Raw genomic sequence first — 21,527 nt, forward strand, 5'->3', positions numbered from 1 at the left:
GGCAGTCAGGAAACACACATTACAGAGCAAAAAAGCTCGTTACCAACAGAGGACGGCACCACCGCGGAGGGCACAGAGTCGCTGAGGGACGGCGCTGGGAGCATTCAGTCCCTGGGAACCCCCGTGCCCTCAGGCCTGGGTGTCACCCGCGCCCGCCAGCTTGCACATCTGACGGACGGGGCTGGACAGAGCGGGGAGATGGGGACAGGGTGCGATGCACAGGACAGTGGGACAGGTCCTCAAACTCGCCTCTGCACATAGCAGCCCTCAGCTAGAGCTGGTCATGGGACCGAGGGCAGTGTCCAGGAGGGGACGCGAGCAGCAGAGAGGCAGCCACCCGCCTGCAGGGAGGCCTCAGTTTCCCCATTTGTGAAATAAGAACATTAAACAGGATCTCCAAGTTCCTTTCTAGTTCTGGGACCAGGTGCCTGACCCAGAGAAAGTTCCAGAATCGTTAGCTGATAAACAAATCAGCAGAACAGTCACTACGTGAATTTGATGAGTCAGATGGCAAGGCACGTGGGAAAGTCAAGTCTGACACCAAAAGGCCCACCCTCTCCTATCAGATAAGATCCGAGCAGAGCCGGGGAGAGAAGGTGCTTCCCAAAGGGAGCCGTGGGCCCAAGCCAGGCTCAGTGTGGGGCTCCGTTGGCAGGAGGCACCCCAGGAACCTCGTCAGCCTCCCTGGATTCCAAGACCACCCAGAGGGGGCTCCTGGACCCCAGACCAGGAAGCCAGGGCTCCGCTGGGTCTCTGACAGCCACTGGGGAAGGAGCCCCCTCCCCCAGCCTTCCCTGGCACAGACAGCAGTCCTGGGGGGCCCTGCCTTCCTGAGCGCCCAGCACCCCCTGATGCGGGCCCTACTTCAGCCCCAGGTCTACCCTCCAGCCCAGGTGGAGGCCCCAGGCCGGGGCCCTGTTGGGGGCAGCGCTTCCCCAGGAGAGTCAGGCCAGCACTCCTCACCCAGCGACCCAGATCCCAGGCCTGGCCCCGCACAAGGCAGGCCCAGGGGCCAAAGCACCTCCTTCCCCATCCAGGACCCGTGGCCCGAGAACGTTGGGCAGAGCCGGGCTCCGCCATGAGCCACCGTGGCGACGGCCTCCAGACGGGCCCTGGGCCATGCCGTCCATGCCCGCCCTCAAACCTGGGGCTGGTGCAGGGCCACGGGGCACGATCTCGTGACCCGCAGGGGTGAGAGCGGGAAGGAGCAGCTGCTTCCTGCCTGTTCTGCCCCCACCACTGGCGACAAGCAAATGTGCAGCGTGTCCCAGCCAGGCGTCATTCCTGCACCCCACAGCCAGTCGGGGTGACCCGCAGCTCCCAGCCCAGCCCAGCAACCCTGGGACGCCCCCAGGCAAGACACAGAGAGAGCCGGGCCTTAAGGAAAGGCCCCTCCACGAGGAAACCAGTTCAGGCAACGACATCACTGTTCCACTGGCCCTCCTGGCTCCCTCCCCCATGGCCAGCCCCGGGACCCCGGTGGCGCCAGAACCTTCCCCTGCCCTTCAGTGGGGCGACGAGGAGCCTCAGCTATGTGAGCCCTTTCCCTTCCCAGGCCAGGCCTGCCCAGAGCCCTGCCCAAGAGGGAAACAGACACGGGCAGCCTGGGACCAGAGCACCAAGACTGTCAGGGGACCTTCCAAACCCCAGCGGGAGTGGGGGTGCAGCCCGTCCCCTGCTCCCACCAGGGCTCAACCCTAGCTTGTTCTGGACCCCAGGACCATGTGGACCCTGCCCTCTCCTGGGATTCAGGCCACAAATGACTACTGGGTTTTTGACTGTTACTAGCAAAGTGAGTGAGGGGTCCTCAGCAACCCGGGAAAAATCAATCCAGGCCCACTGACGGGGACAGGCTCGTTAGCCACCTTCCCCAGGTCCCACCCTTCACAGCCCAGCACCTCCAGCAGACAAAACCACACTCAGTGTCCCCTGAGCGAAGGATGAGGGGCTGGAGGGCTGGGGCCTGGGGGGAGGGCGGTCGCCCCGGCAGGAGCACTGGAGAGAGACTACAGGCAGGAGGAGAGGGAAGGCAGCCCGGTGGGGGAACGGGCGGGAGGGGGCACCACTGTGACTAATTAGCTCATTACTGCCGGGTAATTATGTCAGGGCAGGCTCCAAAACACAAGAGGCCCCGGGGTAGCCCCGTTAGAGCCACTGAGCCCACGTGCCCTTACCAGGCTCTGCGTGCCCTTGGGTGCCCACTGCTGGGCCTCGGTCTCCCCCAGTTGCACAGTGACGTCCGTGGCTTCCAAATGTGGCCCCAAGACACGCTCAGATGGAGCAGGGACCCCCAGAGCCCAACCAAAAAGGCACACTCACCCCCTCGCTCTCACCCCAGATGGCCAAGGACAGCTCTTCAAGGCCATTTCTGCACCCCAGGCCTCACCCGGCCTCTGCCCAGGCCCCCACTCTCTGGCCGCAGACCCTGTCTCCTCCTGGGCCTGGCCCCACGCTTCTCCTGCAGCCGGGAGTGCTCAGTCGACACCCCCGGAACTGCACAGGCCCCTCTGCCGTGGCCCGGGCGAGGGGGAGGCGAGGCCGAGGCCAGGCCCTCGGGGGGGCCCTCTGTACCTCTACCTTCCAGCCGTCCTGGGACCCCCCCTTCCTGAGCTCACCATGATCAACTGCAAGGCTCCTGGCCCTCCGCCCCCTTGTGCGGCCTGCTTTCACACACAGGCCACGCTCAGACATGCCAACACTCCCGAGGTGGCCACTGCCGTCTCCCGGAGACCCTAGCCCTGGCCAGGCCCGCCCCGGGAACGGCCTGTCTCTGGCAGGATGGAGCGCCCTGCCGGGTCCCGCTGACCACCTGGGCCAGGAGGAGGGTGGGGGACAGCCCGAGGCAGCACGGCTCTGCCGAGCCACGCCCAAAGCGAAGCCTGGAAAGCCAGATCCCTGGACTCCTACTGGGCCCGTGGGTTCCCGCACACAAGGCGCCCACGATCCTCCAGACCTCGGATGGGGCCTCTGAGACCTCCCCGCGCAAACCCAGAACCCCTCCCTCACCTTCGGGCCTTTGCAGATGCTGTCCTCTCGTCCGGACCAGCCGACGGTCACCTCTTCCAGGAAGCCCTCCCAAACACTCCACCCCAGCCCAGGCCTACGGAGGCCTTTTCCCAGGATGGCAACTGCCCAGCTCCTACCCCTCACCCCAGCTATACTCCACACCCTTACCTACCTCCTGCCCGAATGTGGCCACTGACGGGCCTCCTGCCCAATTCACGGCTCATCAGGTCAGGGTCCTCGTGAGGCTGGGCAGGGCCTGCCGTCTCAGCTCTGACCAGGGTTAAGAGCTCACACTGGGCCGGGGACCTGGGCTGGGGCCAGTGCGCCGGGACGGCCCTCACGGCAGTGACGCGGGGCTTCCCGTGGGGACGACTGGAAAGGGGAGGACACCAGGGTCTGTCCGGGGAAACACCTGGGAGCATCACAGCTCATCCCAGCCACGCCCCACAGTGCCAGAAAGATCCTGCGGCCGCCCGCGATCGGCATCCCCGCCAGGTCCCCATGGTCCCCGGGGCACGGTGGACAGCTAAATTCTCCCCAGCTCTCCACTGGGTGGCCTCCGCCTTGGCTGTCACTTCTCCCTGAACTCAGGTTTGCGGCAGACTGTCCCCAAGCTCTTGTCCTACGATAAGACAGGTGAAAGGTCACCAGGGCAAACTGACAGACTTATGAAGAAACCATGATTTGTATCCACGTTTCTAAGAACATAGGCTCCGACCTGATGGAAGCCCTTCCTGCCCACTTCTGGCCCGTGTCTGTGTTCCAGAAGGTTCTGGCTGCCAGAAACCTGACTTTGGCTTAAGTAGGGCATTTTCTACCTAAAATCCACTCTTGATGGTGTCCACCACGGCCACTCCCTTGAACGCCAGGGCCACAGCGGGGGGAGGGGGGCAGGACGGTCCACTGGGGCCTCGGAAGCTGCCACCCTCCCCACTGTCACGGCCGTGCCCGGGCCTGGGCTCACTGCGAACCATCCAGCAGAGAGGCAGAGCTCTTTCACCCTCCACCCCGCACCCCTCCAGGGAAGCACCTGACAGGACAGCTACGGGAGCAGGGCCAAGGCGGGACCCGGCTCCGCGCAAAGCCGCCGCTCCCAGGACCCGCCAGGAGCCCGCGCCCAGGCAGTGACCTCCGGCCAGGTTCTCCCCTCCACCTGGGGCAGGAACCAAACCCGTCGGACGGGCCCAGACACTCCTGCCCCACGACTATCTGTTCCATCACTTTTCTCCACGGCACCAAGCCAGCCGTTGCGACAGGCTGCAGGACAGATAAGGAGGCTCGGTGGGGGCCGGGGGCTGGGGGTGGGGTCTTGTTTTGTTTTGTTTCTGCCCTCCCTGGGCCTCCCCGGCTCCCCAGCCCTGCGCAGGGCCAGAGGCTTCCTGGGGGTGCCCCACAGGGGCCTGGGTGCTGGCGCTCGGGGCCGCCTGCCTGCTGGGTGCTGGGCTGGGAGGAGCAGCTAGGGGTCCCCAGGGAGACGCCCTCCATCACAGGGTGGGGGCTGAGCTGTCTGCAGGGCAGGGGGAGGCTGGGGCAGGGTGGCCGTTTCCCCCCCCCCCCGCCCCCGACAAAGCCACTATTTCCCAACTGCAGGACAAACGTGCCACCAGCCACACTGTGACCTTCCCTTCCAGAAGGGTCGTGATGAGAGTCCTCCATTCCCAGTCCGTGCCTCAAGGGGGTCCTGTCCAAGCCCCTAAACAGGATCATCATGGCCACGTGCCTGGCAACTGAGGCTCTCAGGCCCTTCACGGGGGGAGAGGGAGACGGGGACACGCACCCTTGGGTGAGGCACTAACTGTCCCCCAGCCCTCCCGGGGTCGAGGGTGGTCCCGCCTAGCTGCCCTCATGGGTGGGGGTCTGCACACAGTCAGAGTGCACACTGCGGTCCCTCGGCCCCCGGCCCAGCCATCCATCGGGAATCTTCCTCAAGAGCCTAGCCCGACTCCATGTCCTAGCAGGAGTGAGCTACACAATTCTTTGCTGCTTTACAAAAACCCAAGGTAGAACGTTTTCCCCCATTTCACGTGGGGGAAAGCGAGGCTCAGAGTGACTTGCCGGGGCCTCTGCTCCCCAGTGGGGCGGGGGGGCAGTCACCCACAACAGCCTGACACAGTCCACAGGGTTGGGGGCCGGGAAGTCGGGTGGGAGCACGGCCACTTCCCAAGAAGCAGCCCCCTGGCCCCAGCCCCCCAAGGTAGGAGGCAAGAAACCGCAGCCCAGCAGGGTTCATGCTGTCCCCGCCAGCTCCCCGCAGGCGACACAGCCCTGCCTCTCTGGGACGACATTGAGGCCCAGCAGCCATCCCAGAGGGCAAACCCCCACTTCCCTGGGACCAGGGTGCCACAGAGCTTTCCAGAACACGCGGAATCCTGGGCAGACACTGCCCAGGGCCATGGAAGAAAGTCCCCAGCCCCACCGCAGGCTGTATGATGGCTGCGAACCTACCTGCCTCTGGGTGTCACCAGGACCTGGTGGCCCTCTGGCTCGAGACGGCCCATGACAGCAGCTGGGTATCGCCCCCACCCTCAGCAGCCCTCCTGGGGCCCTGGCCGGACACGTGCTGTCTTCTCTCTGCTTCCATGCTCCACTGCCCTTCCCCATCCCGACCTGTGCCTCTCCTTCCCCACCCCATGGAGACAAGAAGCCCCAACTGAGAAGCTGACAAGCAAGAAGCCCCCGCCCCCAACCCGGGCCCTGGGGAGAGCCCTGAGCACCGCTCACCAGCCCAACTCTCCTGAGGGCAAACCTAGAGGCTGAGGCCAGGAGGGGCGGGAACGGGACTGTTGCCTGATGTCTCCGGGACCCACACTGAGGGTCAGGCCGGTTCGGCTAACAGTGCTGGGCAGGCTGGCCAGGACCTGCGGGAACAAGGCCTCCCGTCCCCTCCAAGGTGGCCTCCCCCGGGGCCCTGCTGGGGAGCTCAAACCAGCCGGCCTGTCCAGCGCTGCTTGCACAGACCTACAAGCTCACAGATGCCACACCTCCTTCAGGTGAGGTCAGACCCCGGGGGAGCAAAGAGTCAGACACAAGCAGCCAAGGACACAGAGAATGGCTCACAGATGCCCAGCCACAGCCCCATCCAGACCCCAGGGCCAACTTGGGCACATGACAGAAGAAGGCACATTCTCCCTGGAATTGTGTGTCCTGGGCCTTTCTATAACTGACACCTCACTCGTGCAGCCTTCTGAGAGCAGAGGGGCCAGCCACTGGGGGTCCCTCTGGTCCAAACCCCCCAGAACTCTGGGGCAGCCTCCCAAACTGCCCAGTGAGACCTCCTGGGGCCCTCAAGGCCATCCAAAGCCCGGGAGGCCCGTGGAAGCTGGAAAGTGAGAGCACACAGGTCTACGGAGGGAAGCCACTGACGGAGAACTCAGATAACCATCGCCCGAGGCACACGAGGGCCTGGGACCCGGGGAGGAGGTCTGACCCGCATCTGAGACTTCACAGCAACGAAGACTTAAAACCTCCCATGATGCCGACACCCGCGAAGCTGTACGCACGGAGCCGGGAAGAGGGGAGCGCCCCGTGGATGCGGCCCCCGTGCGCCGTGGGCCTCCACCTGATCTCATGCAGGGACCACCAGGGAGCCCCGAGAAGCCCCAGCACCCAGGCACCGCCCCAGGGCCGCGGGTCTAGTGGTCTGGGGTGTGGCCCGGGCCAGGGGCTTCACGGGGTCCGCGCTGGCGCTGACGCCTGGTCGGCCAGCGCACGGCTGCGGTGAACGGGGTCAATGTGTTGGCCCCCGCACCCCGCAGACCCCACCGGCCTTCCATGCCCGGCTGCTCTCCGAGAGAGAACAGGGCGCCATTACTCAGCTCCAGCGGAGGGGCCCCCGGGGAGGCGCAGGGGGAGGCGCAGGAGGCGGCGCGGCAGGAGGCCACGGACCCAGGCCAGCCCCGCACGGCACGTGCGCCCTCCCGTCCCGTCCCCCCGCGTGACGCCACGCACCCGCCACAGCACGGCTCACTCCGAGGACCCAGAGTCGTCGCCCTGGCACCCCACCCACCCCACCACCTGGAGCCGCACGCGCCTGCGCCTGCCCGGGTCAGCCGGAGTGAGGGGTTTTACGGAGACAAGAGTGCTCAGGGTGTGAGTCCCGGCCCCTTCCTTCCCGGGCCCAGGGAGCACCCCGTCCCCATCCGAGCTGACGTCCCGGGCAGGGTCCCCCAAACGCAGGCGAAGCCGCCGCACTCGCCCTCAGCACGGCTTGTGGGGACGCTCAGAGCTGCCCCGGGGTCTTGCCACATCGCCCCGACCAACAGAAGTCAGGAATCGCAGATCCCAAGTGGCCTGACTTCCCCAAAAGGGACACCAGCCCTGCAAGTGATTCACGTCCCAAAGGCAGCCCCTCCTTTCCCAAGGCCCGGCACTGCCACAGAGAGGACACCTCGAGCCTCCTGCCCAGAGACGGACCAGGAGGGGGCAGACCACCCGCGGACCTGGGGAGGGGGAGGCCCAGGCACCACCTTCGGGAGGACAGGAACGCTCCATGCGCACCGGGGAAACACAGACCCCAAGAAGCGGACAGCGCGTCACTGGGCAAAGCCAGGCCTCTGGAAAGCCTGCGACAGTCTGCTTAAAGGCAGGAATGCCTGCGGCTCGGCCTCGAGGAGGGAGACCGGCCCGGCACATACAGGTGTGAGCACATCCGCGTGCAGACAGACACGTGCACACGGGGCCACAGTGTGCAAGGCACAGCCCGAGCCACCGGGCCTCGCACAGCCCCCACAGCCAAGGGCTGCCAGAAACTCCACCTTCACGGGAAATCTGAGAACACGCCCTCAGGAGCCCTCCACCCCTTAAGAGAACTAGCACGACGTCCCCGCTGAGCCTGCTCCGTGGGTCCCGGGCCCCCAGGACTCCCAGCGACAGGCCTGCCCCTCCCGGTGCACAACGGGGCCAGGGGCACCAGGCTCAGCCACCCAGTCTGCAGCACCCAGCCCGGTGTGCGCTGCCCGTGACGCCCGCCACAGCGAGCAGAGCAGAGCCCCCAGGGAGAGACAAAAAGGCGGGAGAAGCTGGGACCGCGTACTCACCGTCGCGCGTGGAGGGGAGAGCGAATGGGCTCCAGCACCTCAGGCGACTCGGTTCCCACCTCCCCCGCCCCAGAGAGGCCAGCAGAGGCCTCCCTGGGCATCCCCGCAGGGAGCGGGGCACCCCTGCCTCACAGCGGACCATGCCCGACAGCAAGCAGGCCCCTCTCTGCGCCCTGCAGGAAGGGGACCGAGCGTGGCACTGCTCCCCCACGCTGTTGTGTTGCCGCACGCCGGCCCCCAGCCAACCCCGCAGCACCTGCCCCTGGGGGAACGGACGCCCCGCGTGCAGCCGGCCTGCCGAGGAGCAGAGCTGCTGCAGCACCCGTCGGCAGCTGCATCAGCTCCGATCCGCCAAAGGAAAACAAGCGAGGCCCAGCAGGAGAGTGACGGGAGGCTGGGTGGTCCAGACGCTCGGCCTTGGGCAGTCTGCTGCCTGGCGAGTGGCCACTTCTGCCTGCTGCTGGGCAGGCGTGAGACGGGGAGGGGCAGGGCAGCACTGCCCAGCCCTGCGCAGCCTGCCTGGGGGCCTAGAGTAGCCCTGCCTCCTCCCTGGGGCCGGTGCTCCCGGGGTCCTGATGTGGACTCTCAGAACCCGGGGGGCCCTGGCAACCAGCCTGTCCCCCTCACCCAGCGCACCCATCAGGGCTTCCAACACACCCACCTGCAGGGCCACGGGCCATCGGGGCCTGGAGGCCCGTGCCAGCCACCCGGGCAGCCCCAGGAAAGGGCCCCTCCTCAGCCCCAGGGCCCAGACCACTGTTCCCTCACTGCAACCAAGACTGGCCTCCCCCTCACACACCACTGCCGGGACCCTCGCGAGCCCCACGCTGTTTGCGGGACCTCAGGGCTCCAGCCCCCCGGGCACCGGGCCAGGCAAGCACGGTGGGGCTCCAGAGGAGTGGGCAGCCAGCCCTCAGCCACCCAGCCCTGCCCAGCCCCGCACACGCACACGCGCACCCAGAGACCAGACCCCCCCCAGCCCTACACACACGCACAGACCAGATCGCCCACAGCAACACCCATGCCTGCCCACGGCCCAGACGCAGCCACAGTCTCTGCGAGGCCCCCGCTCGCCGGCCCTGAGAAACCCTTCCGTGCCCTGGTTACCTCTCATTCTGAGGGTCAAAATTCACTCCTGGCAGCTGATGGCTGATCACACCTCGACCTTAATGGAAGACGGCCACGGAATGGCATTTTAAACCACAATGCCATTTCTAATTGACGTGGCTCTGTCACCAGGAAAAACACTCCAGCAGGCCTGACACAGGAGCGGTGCCCCGCCCCCGCGCGCCCCGAGCCGTGGACAGTTCAGCTTCAATTTTTAATCCGTTGATGAAATATTCACGGGCTGGGGAGGGGCTCACATTTCCAGAGGTGTTGGGTCCCTGCCCTCTCCAGGGGCTCCCTGAGCCAGGAGGACACCGAGTTTGGGGTAAAAAATCAGGGCCGGCCAGCGGAACAAAGCCCACAGGGCGGGGGCCAGACACCTGCCCCCACCACAGCCAGCACCCTGCATGTCCCCGGGGCCACGGGTGCCTGCCTTCCCTGGGTCCCTGCTCTGGGCGCGTCACAAACCCTGCTGCTGGTCAGGGGCCTCCGATGGGTAAGTCCTTCCAGAAGGACACTGTGGCCTAACATCTCCAGCCATGAGCCCTGGCCCCAGTCCTGCCCTGGCAGGACCTCCACTGCCGGCTCAACCCTCCAGGACGACCAGCCCTGTCCCCAGCACTCCACTTCCTAAGCAAAACGTCCAGGTGCCTGGCCCCTAATGCCGGGACCACCCCACATGCGGGCAGGTACACCTTGAGGCTACAGAAGCCTCTCTTGAAGGCTGAGAGGGCTGCCCCGGGATCCCAGAAGGGGACGCTGAGGCAGGAGAGGAGTAGCTCTGCCCACCCTCACCAAGGAGCAGGAGCACAGCCAGGTGGGAAAGGCACGTGATGCCCTGGTCCCGTCACGGAGCCACCGCGCGGCCAGAGCCAACGAGGGGCGGCGCGTCAACGTCTGGCACAGGCCCTGGACCCCCAACTCCCCGGGAAGTGTCCCCGCTGGCGGCGGCATGGCGAGGATGTGCAGGGCATGCGGCGTGCAGGGCGAGGACGGCCCACCTCCCTCTCACTCCGCCTCTCAGCAAAGAAAAAAACCATCCCAAAGGCACAGAAGCCATGTGTGGCCAGGAGACCCCCCCCCCCCCAAGGAGGGGAAGGACAGGCGGAGAGGGCCCCGGCCTCAGCCCCAGCCAGACGCCAAGAGCAGGGCTCCCTGCGCCGCAAGTGCCTTCTGTTTCCCCCCCAGATACACAGCGAGCCGGGGACGGAGGCCACAATCCTCCCGGTGCCATCGGGCAGGGCAGAAACCACAGGCCCCTAAGAGGGAGCCCAAGCCTCTCCACAGGCAGCCCCCCGGGAGCCTCTAGCTGCCCACATGCGGGCCCCATGGCTCTGCACCCTCCTTCACCCACAAGGGAACTGAGGCACAGAGGGCCGCCAGAGCTCCAGCTGATAAGTGGGGGCCTGGGTGTGAGCCCAGGGGCTCGAGGCCAAGGCTGGGCCCGTCCCAAGGGACTCCCCGAGGCCCGTCCCCCCTCCCGCCCCGCCTCCGGCTGAGCGAGCCTGACACTGCACAGCTGCCCTGCAGCCCCGACCGGCTGTCGGATCAAAGCACCGGGGGCAGGAGGCTTCTGGGGTCTCGGGGCCAAGAAGCCCGCCCGGCCCTCTGCTGGGCCTGTTCTTCCTGACCCCAGGCCTGCATGTGCTCCGGGTGGGGGGCAGAGCTAGGGTCCGGGGTCCAGGGCATGGCGAAGACCGCATGGGAGGGCAGGCCGGGCCGGGAGGAGAGGGCAGCGCTGAAGGCAGAGCGCGATGCTGTCCCCGTGGCTCCATGGCAAGCAGCCCACCCGCCCGCTCGCCCCCTGCACAGCCCCCTGGGGAGCGGCTGCACAGTCCCCGCTCCGGGGACTCATGGGTACGCAGCCGTCACTCCCAGCCCAGACCCTCTGGTCACCACTGCCAAGGGCAGGGATTTTTGCCCCCAAGGGCACAACTCAATCAGTCCCAATAAATCTTGGAGAGGTCGAACCTCACCAACACCCAGCACCACGTGGCCCCGGGGGCCGCCCGCCAGCTGAGGTCCAGCTGCACACAGCCCACCCAAGCAGCAGGCTTTCCTTCACTCACTCCCAGAGCCCCCCAAAAGCCCCGTCCACATCCTACTGGTCATCGAGGGATGCCCTCTCCCCCACACACCAAACCTGGCCATGCCCTGCACCCTGGTCAAGGTGTCCCTGGCCCAGAGCTGGCCTAAGCAGGACCACCGACTGCGCACAGTGACCAGGCATAAAGCCCGGGGCAGCTCGGGGACAAAGGCCTCCACAGCCCAGCGTCGAGGGTGGTGGCTCCAGGCCAGCTAGAGCAGGGGGCTGGGGGGCTAGGGTCTGCAGCTCTGGCCAGATCTTACCCCACTTCCACCCACGCCCCCCAGCTGCCAACTGTGAGCCCAGGAGCAGACCAGGTCCCTGTCGGGACAGCGGGGCACAGCCCAGCACCACCCACCCACCCCCACCACGCGCAGGCCCCTCTTCACTGGGTCCTCAACGTGCCCCCACCCCCGGAGCCTCTCTCAGTGACAAGACACCATCGCGGTCACTCACACTCAGCGAAGCTGGCGTCAGGGCACAGTTCCACTCTCACTGGGGACTATAAACCCCACAGGGACCAGCTGCCCCGCTGCATGTCCAGCATCTGGGAGGTGTTCTAGCAACTTTCACTGCCTGACGGCAGCAGAGGGACAGGCACGATGGAAGCCGGGGACCCTGGGAGTGGGTGCGGGTCCCACGCACGGGAGTGCCCTCTCTCAGGAAGGGAGGTGAGGAGGAATCCCCACGGTCTCTGAACTCTGCAGAGCTGGAACCACAGTGTGCGGTCCCCTAGCCATGACCCTCGGCCACCTGCAGCAGCGCGTTCCTCCGACTGCCCTGAGCTCCGAGAGCAGCCCGGCCACCTGCGCCCTCCCAGGGACACAGCACTCACCACACCAGCAAAAGCCACAGCGATTCCCGCTGCCACCTGTCCTCACCCCCCAGCCCCCGTCAGCTGACAAAACGCAGCTCCAAGAACATTCTGAGCTCTGACCACAGACCCCGGAGTCCCACGTTTCTCCCTCAAGCCTAGACATCAGTCCAGGCTCCACGCAGCCCTGTGCCCCCTCGCCGTCCACCTGCCCAGCCAGAACCCCGGACCCCGCCCCCTGCCACACCCCGCAAATGGTACCTCCACCGGGGCCCAAACCTCTCGGGCAGCCCAAGCCCCTGGAACCCCAGCCTGGCCTGTCGCGGTGGCTGTAACTGCAGCCAGGTCCACCAGTGCGCCCTACCTCCTCGGGGCCTCTGGACCACTCTTGCCGGGGACCATTGTCTCCCAACCTCCACCAGAGTCCTTGCTCCCCACTGAGCCCTACAAGGGCTTCCCATAGCTGTCAGGGCAGGCCCAGCAACCCCGCCCCCACGGTACCCCACCTGGCTTTTCCTCCCACCAGTCTTGCCTCCTGCCCCCACCTCGGGGCCGGACCCAGCACCTGCCCTGCACCAACCCTCGCAGCCCAAGCTCACTCCCTAGTCAGGGCCTTTGCACACACCCCCCCCCTTAGCCCGGAACGCCCTTCCTCCACAGCTCTGCCAGCCACATCTTCCCCGCTCACAAGCTCACCTCAAACGTCGCCCCCACATACCCGGGACTTGCCCACGGTCAGCACAGGCCCCAAGCGATCCTAGCTGAGCCCCCGAGCTCCTCTGGAGACAGGGGTGCAGGGGTCAGAGGGGAGCCTCATCGCGGGCCTGCCCTCTCAGCAGAGGCCCTGACACTCCCGCGGCGGCAGCCCCTGGCATGCCGGCTTCCCGTGCATCCAGGCGGCGTCTGCCCTGCGCTGTCTGGCCTTCTGGGCTGACGGAGGCCCCAGGCTCAGCGGCGTGGAGACAAAGGCAGGCTGACCACCAGGAACCCGCAGTTCATCTCGGTCAACACCACGGTGAGCGGGGCCGTCCTCCGCCCCAAGATTTACATTTTTATTAAATCACAACGGAAAATTAGAAACATTATTACTTCCCTCAATCTGTAACCCTTTGTCTGCCGGGCTCTGTACCCAGCTGCCCGTGCCATCTACCCCGGGGTGACTGCAGGGCCCTTCCCCACAGCCCGGGTCTAACCCAATACTTCTCAAACCTTCCCCAGTGGCCTCAAGGCAGACAGCACCTGCCCTCAGACCTCAGTTTCCCATTTCTGTAAGATGAGAAGAGTCAGGAAGTGGCAGAGTCTTGGCCGGGCCCCCCACGGTGGCCCCGCCGCCCAGACACTGCCCCAAGCACCTGGGGCCCCCACAGAGCTCTCGCTTCGCAGAGCCCAGCAGTGCCGCAAGGACCAGCCCCTAAAGGCAGTACCTTCCCTTCCGCCCTCCCTAAGGCACCCACTGTCTCCACAAGGTCCCCCATGGGAGGAGGCAGAGGACGGGCAGCCGCAGACCCCAGAGGTGGGGTCTTAGTTCATGTTCTTCCTGTATCTGCTGTGCTGAAGATGTGGGAATGCCAGCAGTCCCTGGGGCACCCAGAGTCCCAGAGCTCACACCCTGGCCAAGGGGACAGAAGGGAGCCCCACAACAAACCTTCAGAGGAAAATAAGCAGGCTAGGCTGGCTGAGCGTGACCGTGGGGGAGAGGCCACAGCGGTGGGTGGGGGACACCCAAGTGAGATCAGAAGGGAGAAAGCGGGGGCCCCGGGGCAGTGGAAGGAAGAGCATTCAGGAGGCAGAGCACGTGCAAAGGCCGTGAGCAGTGAGAGGGCTGGGAACATTCGAGCAACAGGAAGTGGATCGGCACAGCTGGCCGGCCTCCCCCGCAGGGACCAGCGCCAGGGCCAGAGTTGGGCCTTCATGAACCCCGAGGACCGTGCCAGCATGGGAGAGATTGAAAAAGGGTGGCACGGTCAGGGTCAAGGGTTTTGGAACAAGTGAGCACCGCAAGCAGGCCCTGTGTGGTCCCCGGTAGGAGACCACGCTGAGCTGTCGCCCCCACATGCCCACCCCAAAAGCTGCTGCCAGCCCCCAACACAGTCCCTACAGGAACGTGGGGAAAAGACACCATCACACGCAGAAGACACTAGGCCTCAGGCGTGGGAAAGAGCCTCCCAGGGGTGGGGGCGGGGGGCACCTAGCAGGGCTTCCTGTAGGAGGGGGCATCTGGGCACAGCACGCAAAGCGGGAGCAGTAGCACTGCCATCGTCCCGCCGCGCGGCGCCCACTCGTGCTTATCTGTGCCAGGCGCTGACCCAGATTTAGTCATGAATGAAGCGGGTGAGTCGAGACTCATTGCTCCTCACTCTCCCTGGTCCTGCGCTGTGTGCACGGACGGTGAGTGGGGGGGCGACAGGAAAACCGGCAACACCATTAATTTCAGCTTTAATTGTTCTCTCCCTCCCTGCGCTTCCCCCATCCCCCAGGGAAGAACCTTTTTTAGCTCGTGTTTCACAAATATCTTTAGGGATCAAGGAGGCAGCTGGCACCAAGGGCGGGGGCGGGGGGGGCACTCAGCCATCAGACGCTGAACTAAGACCCGGCAGGAGGGGCCGGGCTAAGAACGCAGAAGGCGAGGTCCGAGTGACGGCACCGTGTACCCCCCTTTCCCCAAGTGCATGGTGGTGGACCCCGCTGGCTCCAGGCCACCGGACCCGGGCGGACGGAGCTTCCCAGCTGCAGGCTGCAGACCCCGGCCCAGCCGCCTGCACGCAGGCCCTGGGGGGGCCCCGGAGGCCCATAAGCCGACAACATGCACCCACCGCCGGCGGGCGAGGAGCCACGAAGCCCCACCTCTGCGTTTGGCCCAAACTTCGGCCTCCTCCCAGCACGTGCACCCACTGGAGCTGGGGCTGCCCCAGGGCGCAGACACTGCCCCGAGACCCGGTGGGGGCCGGTCTCCCCACGTGACCCAGTGGAAACCGGGGCCCCGGCCCCAAACTCTACCACCCCCCACCCCGACCAGGCGCTCACGGACAGCCTGTGGGGGTGCATCCTCCGCCACCTTCTGCACAGACGCACTGCACTGGGGGCCGCAGCCTCGGCGGTGGGAGGCGCCCTGTCCAAGACGCTCGAGCAAAGGCCCTGTGAGCGCCGGCCCCCACTCCCCGCCAGGAAGCCCCCCAGAAGGCTGGCCCCGGGCTGGAGGGCTTCAGCGCTCCCTTCCACACCCACATCACGGAGGGAGGCCCCAAGCCCCAGCCTGCGACTCTGCCGGGGCACCAGGACACCAGGCACTGCCGCCGAGGGGTAGCGGGACCCAACCCAGGAGAGCCCCCTGAAGGAGGCTGCATCCACGGAGAGGGGCCAGAGCAGGAAGCTGGCGGGTGAAGAGGCGTGTGGGTGGGAACCAGAGGCAGAAGCCGGCCTGGCTCCCGAGGACTGAGAGGTGCCCCGTGTGGCAGCGGGAGGCACAGGGTGGACGAGAAGAAAGCCAAGCCAGGAGGCACCGAGGACCTCGTCTTGCAGGCACTGGGGAGCCGCAGAAAGCAGCGCACTGGAGAGCGAGGTCTGGGGTAGGGGGTGGGGAGACACCCCTGGACACACCCCCAGAGCCCCGGATCCAGCCCCACCCCCAGTGTCTTACTGGGAACCCAGTAGCAGGAATCAAGGGCTCCACTTCCCACCTTGGAGAGAAATCTGGGCCCTGTGGCAGATGCCCAGGGTTGGGGTTTCTGTGGAGAAACCTCCGGTTTCCCCCACCCTGCGGCTGCTGAGTCAGGAGCACAGGGGTGGGACCCAAATCACAGACCCTTCCAGCAGCATGGGCAGGAAGCCAAGTCCACTGGCCCCAAGCCCTGCCAAGCGCCTACTGCATACCAGCCAGCTCCCAGCTGAGCAAGCCAGCTCCTGGCCCCTTGCCACAGCAGCAGCCCCTCCCAGGACCAGAAGCCACACCATCCTCACTCCTCAGGGCTGGAAGGGACCCACTTGGAGCTGGGAGAACCAGGGCCCAGGGTGCGTGAAGGTGGCCTTGTCCGTGTTTGGCCCAGTCCCCTCTGGGGTACGGAGCAGATGGGGGTGGCAGGCACCTCAGAGGACAGGGACACCCTGCTCGGGCCTGGGGACCAGCTTTAAGGGGTTGGAGGCCCCATGGAATCAGGCTCAGGGACAGGAAAGCAGGGGAAGGAGGGCACACCAGGCAGAGGGCACTGTCTGCACAGAGGTCCAAGGTGGGCACACGCAGGGCACGGCCCACCAGGAACTGCCGCGGGGGCCCCCACGAGAGAGGCCGCGTCCGGGGGGGAGAGCTGCCTGGGCAAGCCCACCCCACCCTGATGGGGCCGGAGGGCTGGCACGGGGCCGGAGGGCACTGCAGGCAGGAGGGCAGAGGGCAAGGGGGGAGGAGGGACGTCATATCTGCTGACCAAGCCCCCGCCCCCACTGCCCTCAGGGAGAAGCGCTCTTTCCCACAGTTACGAAAGATCCTCTTTGCTGGAAGGAAGAAGGGGAACCCAGAATCACTCTACTCCAGGCCTCGGTGTTCGCACTCACTGACGGTGGGGGCTGGTCCCCCGAGACCTAGGGGTCCCTCCCCGACAGAAGACACCCGGACACCCATCCCTACCTGGGACCCAGGGAGAGGCCCGCGAGGACTGGACAGGGAGCACAACCCCCCAGTCCACGCCAAGGCCACACCGGGCGACAGGTCCCACTCCTGACCCTGGGGATTCCTGGTTCCCAGGATGGTTCTGGAGCCCGCTGCCCCGAAACCACCCCTCCCAGGGGAGCGGAACTGTCACATGGTCCCCACACTGCCCAGCCCGACACCGAGTGCTCCCCACCGTCCAGGCGCCGCTGGGCGCTGACGGGCCATCCTTGCCATGTCCCAGCACCAGAGCGAGAAACTCCTCTCCCCGCCGGGCAGATGAGGACCCTGAGGCTCAGAGGGGCCCCCGGCCACCAGCCCTCCCTGCTCCCAAGCAAGAACTGACGGTCTGGCCCAACCTCGGTTCACCCTCACGCCCACCCCATCGCCCCACTCCACAGACAACAAAGTCCGGGCTCCGAGAGCCAGCCACAGGCCCAGGCCACACAGCTGTGCAGGCCTGAGCACGAGTGCAGCCGCCCCCGCACCCCAGAGCCACCCAACCCACGCAGGGCTTCCTGGCTACGAAGAGGAGCCCCTCTGCCCTGTGATAACAAGGCAGCCCCACCAGCCAGATGCTCCCTGCCCACACAGGCCACCTCCCACGGGCAGGGCTGGGAGAAACCCGTAAGCTGTGGGCCTCTCCAGGAAGGAGGCCTCCCCGCCTCAGCTGCCGGATTCGGTGTCCTGGCCTGTGATCAAGGGATTACCCATGATGCCGGCACCCACTCGTGCACACACACACACACACCTACCGCCCGCATCGCTCACACCACGGGGTCTGTGCAGAGGACTACGGCTGCCCGCTGTGCCCGCCGGAGCCAGCCAGAGCAGGAGGGGCCAGCGGGCGGGTTCGTCCCCCACTGCCGCCCACTACCTCCTCGGGCCAGAAGCCCCCATCCTCTCCAGGCAGGCCTGAGTGCTGCTGGGGCTGCCCATGTCAGCCCAGGAGACCACACCTGGTGTCCTGCAGGCAACGGGGGCCACAGGCTGGACCTGGGAAGCCCACCCAGCACTTCCAGGAACGGCAGAAGGCCCCAGGGACCCGTGGGGCTTGGTAGGATGGGTTCAGGATCAACAGCTGCTTGGCCTCGGCCCTGGCCGCCAGCGAGGGACAGACACACACAAAGTGGGCCCCACTGGTGCAGAGTGGGTTGGACCCGGCCCAGACGCCCTCACCACGTCTGTGCCCTTTGCCTGTCCTTGGGAGGCCCCGACCCGCTGAGCCCTGAGCCCTCACCCAGACCCACCAGTCCACACTTGGCCACTGGCCACGCAGCACGCACCAGGTCCCGTACATATTGGCAAGATGGGCCTATGTCCCATGTCTCCATCCAGGCAAGCAGCTTCCCGACATCCAAGCCCTCCCGGGGCCTTCCGTCCTGACGGTGCAGCCCCCGGCCTGTGCATAGCCCACCCGGGGTCCTAGAGAAACCCCACCCCCTTCACTGCAGCCCCCCCCCCGCCCCGTTCTGCCCGGCCCCTCCCCACTGAAGGCCTGGAACGGGCCCGAAGCAGAGTCCCGTGCTGCCTCCTGTGGGATGGTGGCTTTCTTTGCCTCAGTTTCCCCATCTATGAAAGGCCAGGAGAGAACGTGGCCCCGAGCTGTGTGACCTTGAAGATCTGCCTGGCCTCTCTGAGCCCAGGCCTCGTCTACACATAGAGCACTGTGGGTTCAGCACAGGCCACGCTGGGCGCCCAGCGGGCTGCATCCGGCTCGTCCCACACCCCAGCCCCACTGGAGCCTGTGCGGGCCCAGAGCCTCCTCCAGCCTGCTCTCACCGTTCAGGACCCCACGCCACAAATGTTGGCCTGCTGCCTAGCTGTGTCCACACAGGCAGACAAGGTCCCCAAGACCCCGCACCCTGGGCTGGGCCATGAGCCCGAACCTGGGGTCTCCACGTGCCCCACAGCCAGCAGTACCCACCCCGGGAAGACCCCAGCTGGCCTGCCGTTCCAATGACCCCCGCCCTGGGGGTGGGCTTTGCTCACCCCACAGCACAGCCGGTCTCTCGGGGTCCAGGGCCCTTGGTGGACGTGGTCTGAACAAGGCCAAGTCCAGCCCTGCCCTCGACACACCCTGTCCAGCCAGGTCCAAGGCAGGAAACACTACACACTTATCCACCCGCGTGGCCACAGCCCAGCCCACCTGGCACACACACCTACACCAGTCACCCTCTCTCCTCTGCCAGGCCACCCCAAGCCTCAGCAGCCCACTGAGAACCATGGAGGGGTGTGAGGAAACTGAGTCAGGAACAAAGACACACCCACCGCCCTCACACCCCCCGCCATGGCTGGTCCCAGAAGATGAGAAGGGGCCACTACAGAACTATCCGGTGAGGGAGTGAGCTCCCCGTGACCGAGTGAGTGCAAGCCAAGCTGCCAAGTCCCGTCGCTGCCCCACCCCCAACAGAATCACATACACTCCTCTTCTCAGAGGCCCCGGGCCTGGGCCAGGAAGCCGGGTGGGGACTGGAGGGCGGGGGCCTCTCTGACCCAGAGTTGCTAAAAAGAGCCAACAGGGAAGTAAAAATAGGAAATAAAAATAAAGTCGCCCTGGCCGGCCCGGCTGTTTGTGCGGGAGACAAGGCACGGACCGCCCACAAGGAGGGGGCACGGACCGCCCACAAGGAGGGCTCAGCACCGGCCCCTCCCAGGCGAGGAATGTCTCCCCTAGGCTCCAGCTGCCATCAAGACCTCAAACACACACGCGAGCCTCGAAGACGAATCCCCAGGGCCTGGTTCAACCCCCAGCTCTGCCACCACCCAGGCGGGTGACCCTGGGTAAGGAGCTGAGCACCCCCTCCCCATTGGCGGGTTACGAACCTACCTCCCAGTACGGAGGAACGGGGCCACACCATGGTTCACACAAGGCTCCTGGGACCCCCACACACCTTTCTGCCAGAATCCCCCCAGGCACACGCCCTCTGCCAGCGCCCCATCTGCACGCTCGCTCTGCCATGCAAGGTGGGCAATCAGAAAAGCCAAGCCCCAGACTAGAGTGAGAGACGGGATCTGGCTCCCGGCTGGCCCCAGCTCACTGTGCGGCAATCAGGCCTGAACTTCCTCGTGGAACAATCAGAGGAAGCCTTCCTTCCTTTCCTGTCGGGCCGTCCAGGACTGGCACTAGGCTCATTCACACTAAAGTGTGCATGACTGACCCTGGCCTCAGGTGTGGCTCACTCTCCAGGGAACAGAGCTGCACAGAAGAGAGTGAGCTGATCCTGGAGCTGAAACACCCAGCCAGAGGGCAAGGAAGGCCCATGTGGGCCCAAGCGTGCGTGCTGTCCGCCCCTACCCCCCGCAGCATGAGGGTCCTCCACCACTGGCCCCATTCAGTGAGGCACCTGCTGGGTCAGCACTCAGCCTGCTCCTGTAGCAGTGGCTGTGTGTCGCCGGTGGCCCCAGTAGCGCCCATGTGCTAGTCCACAGTGCCCCCCGACACCCCAGGAGCCCTCGCAGGCCACCCCTGGATCTGACGCCCATAGCCCCCTCCCGAGGAACTGAAGTGGGCTGGGGGATGGGGGGGCCAGAGAAGTCTGGGGTGACATAACCGGTCTGACCCAGCAGCAGTCAGCCCCAAACCACCCTCCCCACGAGAACCCGCTGTCCTCTAGAATGCACACCAGCTCCCAGCCCTCGCCAGCCGCAGGTCCTCGTGGAACCCACCTGCCTGCCAGCCCCTGCCGCTTCCTTAGCAATGACTGGCTCAGACCTACCCAGGCCTCCCTGTGCACATACCCGTCCACACCGTCTGCTCCGCCCGCCCTGAGGGAGCCAGCCCATGGGAGGGCAGGCCCATCTGCAACTTGGGCGGGACCGTGCTGGCCAGCAGGAGTGGGGGGCAAAGCCCACAGACCACACGCACAGGCTCGCAGGCTCACACAGGCTCACACGTTCCCAGGCACACAGGCTCACACGCTCTCGCAGGAACTCATTCAGAACACTCCGGCTCTAGAGAGAAGGAAGCCTGCCAGGTCCCTCTGCCCCGCGTGTGTCTGGCTCCGAGGCCCTGAGCACAGTCTGGAGAGGACGGAGCCCCAAGGGCGGGCCGGGGTGAACACGGGAGCAGTGGGCCACGTGCCCAGCACCCTGCAGCCGACAGCCCCTCAGAGCCTGCTGGAAAGCAGGAGGTGGCGGGCCCCGTGGCTGGGGGAAGCCAAAGACAAAAGGTAGACTCTGGGCCCCTTGACCTCCAGGTCCTAGGGCCAAGCCTGAGGTCAGAGACTCCAGAAGCCCACCTGCCACAGGCACCGAGGCTGCTGACCGGGATCGGAGCTCGCACTCACGGCTTCTGGCTGGGGGGGGCCACGCACCAAGCATGAGTCTAGGCAGCCAGGGGGACAACAGTGGTGACCACGGTTCCCTAGTTCCGCAAAATGGGGGGGCTAGCGGGAAAGGGGGACACGAAGAGGTGCAGAGCCAGCAGGGCAGGGCGGCCCAAGCCTGGGGCAGATCCTCTCCTCACTCTAGAGTCCCTGAGACATCCCCACGAGGCCCGACCACTACCCCAAGGCCAGGCTCAACCACACCTCCTCCCAGCCCTCAACCACAGGGCTGGACAGAGCACGGGGCCTGGCCTCAGGGCCGGACAGAAGCGGTGGCTGAGGGGGTGAGGGGCACTGATAGCGAGCCCCGCAGCTTATCAGCCACATCCAGGGCCAGTGTGGGCTGGCGAACCGGCCCCTCCCCCTCCCCCTCGCTGGCTCTGCTGCCCAATGCAGGGGACACAGTCACTACCCACGGGCAGATAAGGCCCAGGACTGGGCTGTGGGCTGGGAGGCAGGGCTCGCCGCAGCGGGCAGACCCACGCAAGGGTCACGCCTCTCCCAACGCTGC

The 21,527-nt window shown here is 66.1% G+C and overlaps 1 protein-coding gene across 2 annotated transcripts in view; it reads right to left on the minus strand.

Moving 5' to 3' along the window:
• RXRA (retinoid X receptor alpha) overlaps positions 1 to 21,527 on the minus strand; it is a 90,352-nt gene that overhangs the window by 55,817 nt on the left and 13,008 nt on the right. Inside the window, exon 1 of one of the 2 annotated variants that reach the window (XM_059143582.1) lies at positions 19,519 to 19,540. The exons of the other annotated variant lie outside the window; for it this stretch is intronic. The gene's annotated coding sequence lies outside the window, so the exon portion shown is untranslated. Of the gene's footprint in view, positions 1 to 19,518; positions 19,541 to 21,527 lie in introns of those variants that run through there. 2 annotated transcript variants of the gene reach the window in all.

This window comes from Mustela lutreola, chromosome 12 (genome assembly GCF_030435805.1).
Source record: "Mustela lutreola isolate mMusLut2 chromosome 12, mMusLut2.pri, whole genome shotgun sequence".
In the NCBI taxonomy this organism is placed as follows: Eukaryota; Metazoa; Chordata; class Mammalia; order Carnivora; family Mustelidae; genus Mustela; species Mustela lutreola.